The following is a 12028-nucleotide window of genomic DNA, read 5'->3' on the forward strand; positions in this document are numbered from 1 at the left end:
TCCATCGCGCGCCCTCCCAGGGGCATGGACAGGGGTGGCTGGCCTCGAGTGTGTGCGCACGCGCGCACGTGTGTACACAAACACAGACCCATCCACCTCCTCCATGCCACTGGGAGGGCGCGCGACAGAGGTCCGCACCCCCCCACACTCCTGCTAGTGACGCTGCTGAATGACTGTAAAAAAACATTCCTGGTTTGACGTGCTCTTTGAGCATCTTGTTCTTTTGAGACATAACAGAAATGTATTGTAAAAGCAGCATTTCAAGTGTAAAATTTGATTTCAAGTGAATAATATGTGTTGGGGTATCATTATTGCTGGGGGTGGGGGTATGTGAGATTCTGTTAATCTTACGGATAAAAAAACTTATTCTACTAACCTCTATGTGTGTGTTTATTTTTAATGTTGTTTTAGGCTACTTAGATGTGCAACAGCCAAGGCCAGCGCCTTGTAGCCAATCTTTTTTTTAAAAAAGTAACTGAAATGTAATTGTTGTGATTACTTTTGAGTAACAGTAATCAGTTACTTTCAGAGCAACTGTAATTGTAATGGTAATTACTACTTTCTGGAGCCATGTAACAGTAATTGTAATTTATTACTTAATCTTCCAATCTCTGGTTCAAAGAGCAACACTGGGAGGGAGAAGCAGTTTCCCTTTAATAGAACCCTCTTCCCCCTTCTTGAGCAAGGCGCAAGGTGGGCGCATGCCTTGCTCCAAGCAAAGGAACAGTCAGGAGCTCACTGTAAGCTCTTGATTGCTCCTTTGAAGCTCCTTTGTCAGGTGTAGGTCTGGCCTCCCCAAAATGGCTTCATGGGCCAAATGGGGAGGACTGGCAGGCCGAGTGTGGCCTGTAGGCTGGACATTCCCCACCCCTGTTCTAGGAGATGACAGGTATTTCCTCAGACCTGCCTATCAACACCTCGAGGCTGGAGGGCAGGGATAGAAACCCTGCATGAGGACTGGGCTGCTCAACTACTCAATGCCTCAAGGCTAGAGAGGGACACGAAGAGGTTAGAATTCCCCCAGCACAGTTAGTGTACTGGCAAGGAAGGGTTAGGAGTAGGATGTTAGCCACTATCACCCCAAATTCTGAGGATTTGATTATAGGATCCTATGCCTCAGATTTATAGGAACCAGCACTGTTCTTTGACCCTGTTCTAATAGCAGCTTTACTCGTTTGCAGATCCTTTAAACATATTTAATAAAGCTGTTGCCATTTTTTAACCCCAGACTTTGTGTCAGGTCAGAAGTGGCTCATGAGGTGGCGCAGAGAAGCTATGCTAGTTTCTGGAGAGGTGGGTCACTGTTGCTAATCAGGAGGGAGAGGGACAAGACAACCAGGACATTGGTGACCAGCAGCCATCAATAGCCTTACCTTCCATGAATTTATATGATCCTTTATTAAAGCCATCCAAGTTGGTAGCCATCACTGCCTGTTGTGGAAGCGAGTTCCATAGTTTAACTATGCTCTGCGTACGTTTTTGTCCTGAATTTTCCAACTTTTATTGGATTCATGAAGATGAATATGCAGCTTAATCAGATGTCCAAGAGTTCAGAAAAAGTTGTTATAGGCAGAATTCTCCTCATTCTCTGTCTAACCAGCAGCCTCCTTTAAGAGCACAAGGGGCTACATTGATTACTGCTTTCTGTGTATGTATTTAATACATTGTGTACATTGTTCATTTCTGTGATTTACTCTGGACTTTCTTTTTTCATGTATTCTTTCTCTCAATCTTACAAACTGCTGTCTCAGGCCTTTCCTGAAATAAATGCTCAGTCCAACACCAATAAAAGCAGCATGAAGGGCAAATGCAATAATTTCTGCTCTGCTGGAAATACACTTTGAAATCTTCTCTGGTGGAGGGGGTCCACTGTCAATGCTGTCACCATGAACTTTGTTTAAGCAGTATGGAGGGCCCCAGCCATAACCACAATGACAATGTTTGTGGGTGTTGCATGTTCCCCGATTATGGCACTTTGTGACATTACAACCATACTTTACGAGGGACACACTCAGACGGTCCTGATTAATGCACACCACTGCCAGAAGGTACACCATCTCTCACTGCTCCAATGTCAGGTATTTCTATCCCACTGTGGTAGTTGGTACCCCAGCATTTCCTGTTGCCAATAGGCATATTAACGATGTGTTCCTCCAAAGAAGGTAATTCATCACCATTTTCACACTAGATTCAGCCACACAGGATATTCTCAGAATTACACTTCTTATAAGTTCCACATCTAAGGCCACAGTTGCCAAAGCAAGCCTTTTGAGCATTCATCTCTCTGACACAAACCTCTGAAACAGCTGTTGCTTTCTTGCTGAAGATCATTTTATTTATTTATTTATTTCATTTGTATACTGCCCCATAGCTGAAGCTCTCCGGGCGGTTTACAACAATTAAAAACATTAAAAACAAATATACAAATATACAAATTTAAAAACACATGCTAAAATGCCTGGGAGAAGAGGAAAGTCGTGACCTGGGGCTGAAAATATAACAATGTTGGCGCCAGATGCACCTCGTCAGGGAGATCATTCCATAATTTGGGGGCCACCACTGAGAAGGCCCTCTCCCTTGTTGCCAGACTCCCAGCTTCCCTCTGAGGAGGCACCCGGAGGAGGGCCTTGGATGTTGAACATAGTGTACTGGTGGGTTCGTGTCGGGAGAGGCGTTCCATCAGGTATTGTGGTCCTATTATTTATTTATTTATTTATTTCATTTGTATACTGCCCCATAGCTGAAGCTCTCTGGGCGGTTTACAGCAATCAAAAACATTAAAACAAATATACAATTTAAAACACATATTTTAAAAACAATTTAAAACACAATTTTAAAATTTAAAACAATATAAAAACAATTTAAAACACATGCTTAAATGCCTGGGAGAAGAGGAAAGTCTTGACCTGGCACTGAAAAGATAACAGAAATCCTGAGCTGCCCTGCATAAGGTGGCCTCGGCATGGATGTTGACATTTTGCATTGCCCATTGTGATTTTTACAATTCCAATAACAGTATGCAACATCACTGCATGGAGAACCATCTTGTACGTAAACATCTTCAGGACACCACTGCTGGACACCATTCTGAAGTCCCATTGCGATACTTGGGAATATCACAGGTGCTAACCTCGTCTCTGCAAATAGATTGAGCTGGAAGGTACTGACACTTAGCACAGCAAAGTCCAAAAGCACAAGTGGCTCTTGGATGCAACACACAATTGGACTGGTAACATAGATCCAACCTACATTAATCTGGTGAGCCACAGTCACATTGTTCTCTATACAAATTTATCAATTTTATCAAGGCCTGGTGGAATTAACAAACAAGGAGTGTTCCTTAGTTTGAAGGAATAACTGAGGTTACTAAACTAAACTGCAGCCATAATGCAGGCACTTCAGTCACAAGTACAGTATCTTCCATCATGTTGCATGCCAAGATTATGTCCTCATTAATGGGTAAATGTGTTAGAAAAATAGAACAAACTGGATGTTATGTATGATTCAACACCAGATGCAGCCGGCAGGTGACACTGTGGGGTTCTCGTCCATATCAGGTGGGGGATCAGTTTCTTCGGGATGGTCACCTCGTAAGACGCACACCTAAACCCCTGTGGTTTCTGACCTCCAATCTCATTCAAAACATTCCATGAGATCAGCAGCAGCAGCAAAGAAAGATTGCTAATCATTTTCCCTGACAAAGAATTCACAAGAGCATTACATGCATGACTGTCATTCATGGCAGAGAAGCCTCTTCAGGCTGCTGCTGAGCTCAAAGTGGGAAGGAGGCTGCATGATAGAGGAGGAGAACTCTGACCATAGCAACAACCTGTAGCTTTACCTTTGGAATGTGGGTGAAGGTTGATGAAGGACAGAACAGAATGGTCAAAGAATGGAAGGAGGAGGATGGGTGTGGGGCAAGTAACTGAAAAGTGGTTGGCTGAAATGGTACTTACAGAAAGAAGAGGAAGGCATGCTAATAATTTGAGAACGAAAAGTTTAGTAAGGTTGAGGACCAGTATGTCAGGGAAGTGAAAGATAATCAAAGTAACTAACCTTAGAATAATGGAGGTTTGTGAAATACATTTAAAGAAGGTTTCCCTGGGCTCTTTACTATCATTTCTCCCCCAGAGGAATATTCCATTGAATGACCTGGAGTTTCCTGAGCCAAAAGTCACAAAGCAGCAACCTGTGTCCATGGACCATAAGGCAGATCAGTACAATCATTTATTTATTTATTTATTTATTTATTTATTTATTTTATTTGTTTCATTTATAAACCGCCCATAGCGAATGGCTCTCTGGGCGGTGTACAAAAGGTTAAAATACAAAATCACAATAAAATCAGCCTACAAACAATGAACACAAGCAGGAACAAAAGAAAAGGGAAATTTTTTAAAAAAATTATAACATAAACGCTTAAAATGCCTGGGAGCATAGCCAGGTCTTAACCTGGCGCCGGAAAGATAGGAGCGTAGGCGCCAGGCGTACTTCTTCAGGGAGGCTATTCCACAGTTCGGGGGCCACTACAGAAAAGGCCCTAGATCGAGTAACTGTCCTCCGGGCTTCTCGATGAGTTGGTACCCAGAGGAGGGCCTTAGATGCTGAGCGAAGTGACCGGGTAGGTTCATAGCGGGAGAGGCGTTCCACAAGATATTGCGGTCCCACGCCGTGTAAGGCTTTATAGGTCAAAACCAGCACCTTGAATCTGGCTCGGAAACAAATAGGTAGCCAGTGCAAACGGGCCAGAACAGGTGTTATATGCGCTGACCGGCTGGTCCTCGTCAGCAGTCTGGCTGCTGCGTTTTGCACTAGCTGAAGCTTCCGAACTGTCTTCAAGGGCAGCCCTACGTAGAGCGCATTACAGTAATCCAGCCTAGAAATTACCAGAGCATGAACAACTGAGGCGAGGTCATCCCTGTCCAGATAGGGGCGTAGCTGGGCTACCAACCGAAGGTGGTAGAACGCATTCCTTGCCACCGAGGCCACTTGCGCCTCAAGAGACAAGGAAGGATCGAAAAGAACCCCCAGACTACGAACCTGTTCCTTCAAGGGGAGTGTAACCCCATCTAGAACAGGGTAAACATCCACCATCTGAGCAGGGAAGGCACTCACCAACAGTGTCTCGGTCTTGTCTGGATTGAGTCTCAGTTTATTAGCTCTCATCCAGTCCATTATCGCGGTCAGGCAATGATTCAGCACATCCACAGACTCACCTGCAGAAGATGAAAAGGAGAAATAGAGCTGCGTGTCATCAGCGTACTGGTGGCAACGCACTCCAAAACTCCTGAAGACGGCACCCAGAGGCTGCATGTAGATGTTAAAAAGCATGGGGGACAAAACCGACCCTTGAGGGACTCCACCATGGAGAGTCCAAGGTGTCGAGCAGTGTTCCCCAAGTACTACCTTCTGGAGACGATCCGCCAAGTAGGAGCGGAACCACTGCCAAGCAGTGCCTCCAACTCCCAACTCCGCGAGTCTCCCCAGAAGGATACCATGGTCGATGGTATCAAACGCCGCTGAGAGATCAAGGAGAATCAACAAAGTCACACTCCCTCTGTCCCTCTCCTGACAGAGGTCATCGTACAGGGCGACCAAGGCTGTTTCAGTGCCAAAACCAGGCCTAAAACCGGATTGAAACGGATCCAGATAATCGGTCTCATCCAAGAGCACCTGGAGCTGACCGGCAACCCCTCTCCAGAACCTTGCCCAAAAAGGGGACATTCGCCACCGGTCTATAATTGTTCAAGTTATCTGGGTCCAAGGAAGGTTTCTTCAAAAGAGGTCTCACTACTGCCTCCTTGAGGCTGCTAGGGACTACTCCCTCCCTCAAGGAGGCATTTATCACTTCCTTGGCCCAGCCGGTGGTACCAGTCCTGCTAGCCTTGACCAGCGAAGATGGACAAGGAACTAGAGCAGACGTGGTCGCCCGCACCATTCCAAGCACCTTGTCCACTTCCTCAAGCTGCACCAACTGAAACTCATCCAATAACGAAAGACAAGACCGTGTTCTGGACACTTCAATGGATTCATCTGTCATAACATCAGAGTCTAGGTCCCTACGGATGCATGCGATCATGGGCCTTCACGGGAAACTGTAGTCTATCCTTCCCCTCAAGACACTGATAACCTCTAGAGAGCACAGCCACCTGTCGGTTAGTAAGTGTGTGACGGGGAGATAAGATCTCCACATGAGTGAAGGGATACTTCTGAGCAAGTGACTCCCCGTAAGTAGACCAGTTCTTCAGATAACACTGACTGCTTGCTACTGCTCTGGGTGGGGCTCTGAAGGTTCAGGCTTGAAAAACTTCAGTTCTTCTAGAAATAGGAACAAAGTCTATGTACACTATAGTCATGTATATCACCTGACTATCTGGCTCTTTACTGGACTCCTCTGTGCTTCAGAATGTGCTTGGGTATCAACTGTTCTTAATTCTCCTCTGCTGTAACTTTGAGCTTCCCTGTAGCAGAATGGTTGCCAATATATCAGAAGTAGAGTAGTATTGCTGGTAGCACTGAAGGGGCTGGAAGGGGTTTGGGAATCCTGGCCTAGGGGCTTCTCAGTTTTATTCGATTGGGAAGCAAGAGGAGAGCTTCCCTTTGAGCTTTTCAAGGGGATTACTGTAAGAGTGGGGTAGAAAAAGCACGATAAAGGCTGTTTTACTGCTGGCATCTGCTGATCCTTGCTGTGCTGATCCATCCATTGATAACCTCACAATTACTATATGTGGGAGTACTCTTGCACCTGGTTCTACAGCTGTAGCAAGTGCATAACGTAGCTGTTTGGATATTGAGTGGGACACTCAACTTTACAAGTATTACATCAGTGTTGAAGGATCTGTTGCCAGTTTTCTTGCTGATATTTAAAGCCCTGGGATTTGTTTCTTATTTGATTTATATCCCGCCCTTCCTCCCTGCAGGAGCCCAGGGCAGCAAACAAAAGCACTATAAACACTTTAAAACATCATAAAAACAGACTTTAAAATACATTAAAACAAAACATCCTTAAAAATATTTTTAAAAGCTTTCAAGACACCTTTTTTTTTTAAAAAAAGGTTAAAAACATTTTTTTAAAAAAGATTTAAAAAACATATTAAAAAGCAATTCCAACACAGACACAGACTGGGATTAGGTCTCAACTTAAAAGGCTTGTTGAAAGAGGAAAGCAACAGGCGCCGAAAAGATAACAGAGATGGCGCCTGTCTAATATTTAAGGGGAGTGAATTCCACAGGGTAGGTGCTGCCACACTATATCACCTGGGACTGGGATAGCTAGCAGCCTGTCTTCCCCTGGTATGGACCGAGCTGTTACTTAAGATTTTCCAAAGATACCCTACTCACTATTCCACAACCAATGGTTCATCACATGGTGGCAACATAGAAGTAGACTAAATCAGCCTTGGTCGCCCTGATGGATTACCTTTTAATGGGAGACAGGGGAGTACAACCCTATTGAGTCTCCTTGATCTGTCACCAGCTTTTGGTACTGTTGACCATGGTATCCTCCTAGAGTGGCTTTGGGGGATGGGAACTGGGGGCACTGCATTTCAGTAGCTCAGATCCTATCCCTGAGGCTATTTCCATACAATAGCATTAGGTGCTGCTTTGTGAGCCCCTTGGCTGTGAGCTGCTGCTGGGTTTGATTCTTTCTCCAGTGCTATCCCTGGATGCAGTAAGACGGAATGTGGACCAATAAGCTGAAGTTTAATCCTGACAAGATGGAAGTTAGGTGAGTGAGCAGTTCCCTTATCAGGAAACTGAGGAGCTGTCCCATTTTCAATAGGATTGCACTCCCTCTTAAGGAACCAGTTTGTAGACTTTTAAAAATTATTATTAATTACTGACAAAATTTTACAACACATTTGCATATATAGATTACAAATACTAAAAAGCAAACACAAATAGACATGCAATTTGTTTCTATCATTTATCAATAATGGATATTATAACTTAATGTTGTGTATACAGTGTGGCATAGTGGTTAGAGTGTTGGACTACAACCTGGGAGACCCGAGTTCAAATCCCCACATAGCCATGAAGCTCACTGGGTGACCTTGGGCCAACTGCCTCTCAACCTCAGAGGAAAGCAATGGTAAACCACCTCTGAATTCCACTTACCACGAAAACCCTATTCATAGGGTCACCATAAGTCAGAATTGACTTGAAGGCAGTCTATTTCCATTTCATCATTTATTTATTTATCTGATTTCTTACCCGGCCTTTACCATAAGATCCCAGGTTGGGTTACAACAATAAAATATACAATTATAAAAAAAATAAAAGTTACAACAATGAAAGAAGAAAAACTTAAAAACAATGAAAAACAGTTTCATATATAAAAACAGTTCAAAGTACTTCCAAAAGGAATACAGATGGGGATAAAGATCTCCACTTCAAAGGCTTGTTGAAAGAGGAAGGTCTTTGGTAGGTACTGAAAAGGTGTTGAAAAGACAACAGAGGTGGTGCCAGTCTAATATGTAATGGAATTCCAAAAGTAGGTGCCACCACACTAAAGCCCTGATTCCTATCCGAATGGACCTTCTGATAAGATGGTATCTGCAGGACTCTTTCCCCTGCAGCACACACTGATCAATTGTGTATATAAGGGGTGAGACGGACTTTTAGATATCCTGGGTCCTAAGCTGTATTTGGCTTTGTATACCAGTACCAGTGCCTTAGCTCAGTAATGTTCAGTAAAGCTATTCATTTTCATAAGTTTATCTCTCTTTCTGGCTTCCCACTACATTTTTTTACATCTTTTTAAACAACCAATATTCTTCTGATAATATTTTTCTGACTGTGTAATCTTCTTTATTGAGTCAGTGGGATTTATTCCGGCGCAATCATGTTTAGGATAGGTAAAACTGATCAGGGGGAGGGAGGGAGGGAGGGCTGGAGTGGGCAGGGGAGGAGGAAGAGGGGAGGGGAGGCTGAAGGGAGAGGAGAGGGGAAAGGCAGGTGTGATCATTTGCGTGCTTATTGAGTTCAATGGGATTTACTCCTATGCAGTCATGGTTAGGATAGGTAAAACTGACCATGGGGGAGGAGGAAGGGGAGGGGAGAGGAGAGGGAAGGAGAAAGGGAGCAGTAAAGGAAGGGGCAGGAGAGGGTAGGTTTAATCATTTGCATGCTTATTGAGTTCAATGGTATTTACTCCCGTGCAATCATGCTTAAAATAGGTAAAACTGACCATGGGGAGGAGGGGATTAGAAGGGGAGGGGGCAAAAGAAGAGGGAAGAAAGGGGCAAGAGGGTGGAGATAGAAGGGAGGAGAAGGGAGGGTGGGTTTGATCATTTGCATACTTTTTGAGTTCAAAGGGATTTTTTTCTTTGCAACCATGTTTAGGATATATGTAATTGACCTGGGGAGAGCGGAGATTGGGTGGGTGGGTATTGGGCAGAAAGGAAGCCCCTTTCTTCTCCAAAAGGAAAACACTGTGAAAAGTATCATTGCTTTTCAGCGTTTTCCCCACCTTTTTATTCTACAGCAGGCACATGTAACCTTCTACCCAAATTTAAACCAAAGCTGTCCCTGGCCACATCCATACCAGGCCTTTATTTCACTTTGGACAGTCATGGCTTCTCTCAAAGAATCCTGGGAAGTGTAGTTAGTGAAGGATGCTGAGCGTTGCTAAGAGACGCCCTGTTTAGGGTTGCCATATTCCAGTTCCACAAATCTGGGCAGGTTAATTTGCATATTATGCAAATTATTTGCATATTAATATTTGGATTGTCCAGTTGTTTTGTTTTTGTGCCTAGGAATTACCACCAAAAACTGGGGAAAGATGTGAGAAATCTTTTTTTTAAAGCAACATTTTCAGCCTTAAATGCCTAGACTCTAGTTTCCAACACTATGGAGTATTTATTGATTGATTAAGAGAATTTATATCCTGCCCTTTTGCTGTTAAAAACAGAGCTCAGCACAGCTTACAAATATAATAAAAACAATAAAAATACACAATCAATATAAAAACATAATAAAAACATAAAATAGCAACAAACATAAAGTACGTCAGGGCAGCAGCACGGTTAACCATAACATATACAATATATTTCAGAGATGTAGTGGGTGGAGAAAAACAAGCCAAAATGTTAGGAAAAGGAGTCTTTCACACCACATGCTCGGTTCTAAATACTGTTGCAGCAAGTTTTACAAGTTTCTCCAGTATTCCACTGGTGCAGGCACTCAGACATTCAAAGTATCTGTAAGTTTCTTAGGTTTTATAAAAGAGCTTTGCTTAACTCAAAATTTCTCAACCACATCTACACAGGTTCCACCTCCATACTCAAAATGAAACTGGGCCTGGAAGTGTGCAACAACCCCACACATACCTTGCTAATTAGATTACCAATGCCAGGATGTCTGTCTTATCAACTACTCTCCTCCTCCCCCACACACACCGGGCATCATGAAAGACCCAGTCCTGGGTTCAGAAAGAAAATGAATATCTGGTCCTCTTCAAAGTATTGATAAGCCTCTTCTTTTAATTGAAATAATAATTATAAATTCTTGTTCTTATCACTAATGGGAGTTAATTATCTTGCATATGCTGCTGTTGCTTCTATGGCTGTAACGGAGTAAGGTTAAAGATAAGTGAAATGCAAATAGGAAAAAAAAACACAGAAGGCAGTAACACTTCCTAAATGTAATACCATACCAACCACAACAAGATTCCTACGAGTAAGGCAAAAAACTAAGCATCTCACAACCAGTCAGGATTCCTAACCAAAAACCAAAAATATGATAAATGAAGAAATATGTAAATAAGCATGACTATCAAATATATTTATTATTTACACAAACTGTAAAGATATTTATAGTGCAATCCTAAGTTTATTTATTCAGAAGCAAGTCCCAGCGTATTCAGTGGGGCTTACCCAAACAGGGACAAAACTGCAACCTCAAGAGATAAGCAACTTCATTCACACAACCCAAAATTCCGAATCATGCCACTTTACGCTGTTTTGCAACTGTTTATACTTGTTTTATGGTCATTGGATTTTAAATGGCTTTATTTCTTGTTGTGAGCTGCCTTGGTTTCCAACCCTACCTCACAGGGGTGTTGGAAAGACTCCATACACGCACACGCACACACAGCAGATGTATAAATACATACAGCCCATATAATAGTTTATTGTCAAACCAGTTGGTCATTGCAGAAAAATCAGTATTAGTTTTTAAAAAATCAGTATTACTTTCCTACAGAATAAAAACTGTAATACCTAAGTAAGCCCTGCCTACTTGCTTTAAAATTGGACTGGAGACAGAAAGAGTTTGAACACATACATAATTCTTTTTTACATTCACTCCAAAGTCCCATTGATTTTCAGCACATTCATAACCATGTCTACTCAAAGTAAATCCTATTGAATTAAATGGGATTTACTTTGGGCATATGAGATTAGCACTGCTTTTACAAAAAGCAAGTATTGGGAAGGTTTTCAAAACACTGCCCAAGCTCTGACTCCTGCACACAAGAGGGAAAAAAACTGAAATGTATATACTTACCCAATTTATGAGATTTTCAGATAAACGGGGGTGGGTGGATGAAACCACCATTTTGTTTTCTAGACACTAGGTCAATGAAACTGAAACACAATCCCTGATTGGCTGCAATGCTGAACGGGCGGGGTTAAAGCTACAAAGTGCTATAGTACAGTACTGTTTAAAGAAAGATTTAACAGTCGAGGGGGGTGGCTGACGTTTTTATGTATATCTCGAGAACCGGACCACCTAGAAACTTAATTTTTTTTTTAATTTAAAGCTGAGAATCCAGGCCACATAAGGGGCTAGCCGGGTGCCGGGTGGCATGCATAGAATCCAGGTAAAACCCAGAGCTTGGAAAAGTTACTTTTTTGAACTACAACTCCCATCAGCCCAATCCAGTGGCCATGCTGGCTGGTGCTGATGGGAGTTGTAGTTCAAAAAAGTAACTTTTCCAAGCTCTGGTAAAACCCGGCTATCCGGGCAATATGGCAACCCTAGCCCTGTTCCCCTTACAGAGCTTCAATCAGAGCGTCTGACTGTT

General features: G+C 42.9%; 1 pseudogene; it reads right to left on the minus strand.

The window, feature by feature from the left end:
- Positions 1–982: 982 nt before the first annotated feature.
- LOC133378007 (disintegrin and metalloproteinase domain-containing protein 21-like) lies at positions 983–3689 on the minus strand (annotated as a pseudogene).
- Positions 3690–12028: the final 8339 nt, after the last annotated feature.

The sequence above is a fragment of the Rhineura floridana genome, chromosome 2 (assembly GCF_030035675.1).
Source record: "Rhineura floridana isolate rRhiFlo1 chromosome 2, rRhiFlo1.hap2, whole genome shotgun sequence".
In the NCBI taxonomy this organism is placed as follows: Eukaryota; Metazoa; Chordata; class Lepidosauria; order Squamata; family Rhineuridae; genus Rhineura; species Rhineura floridana.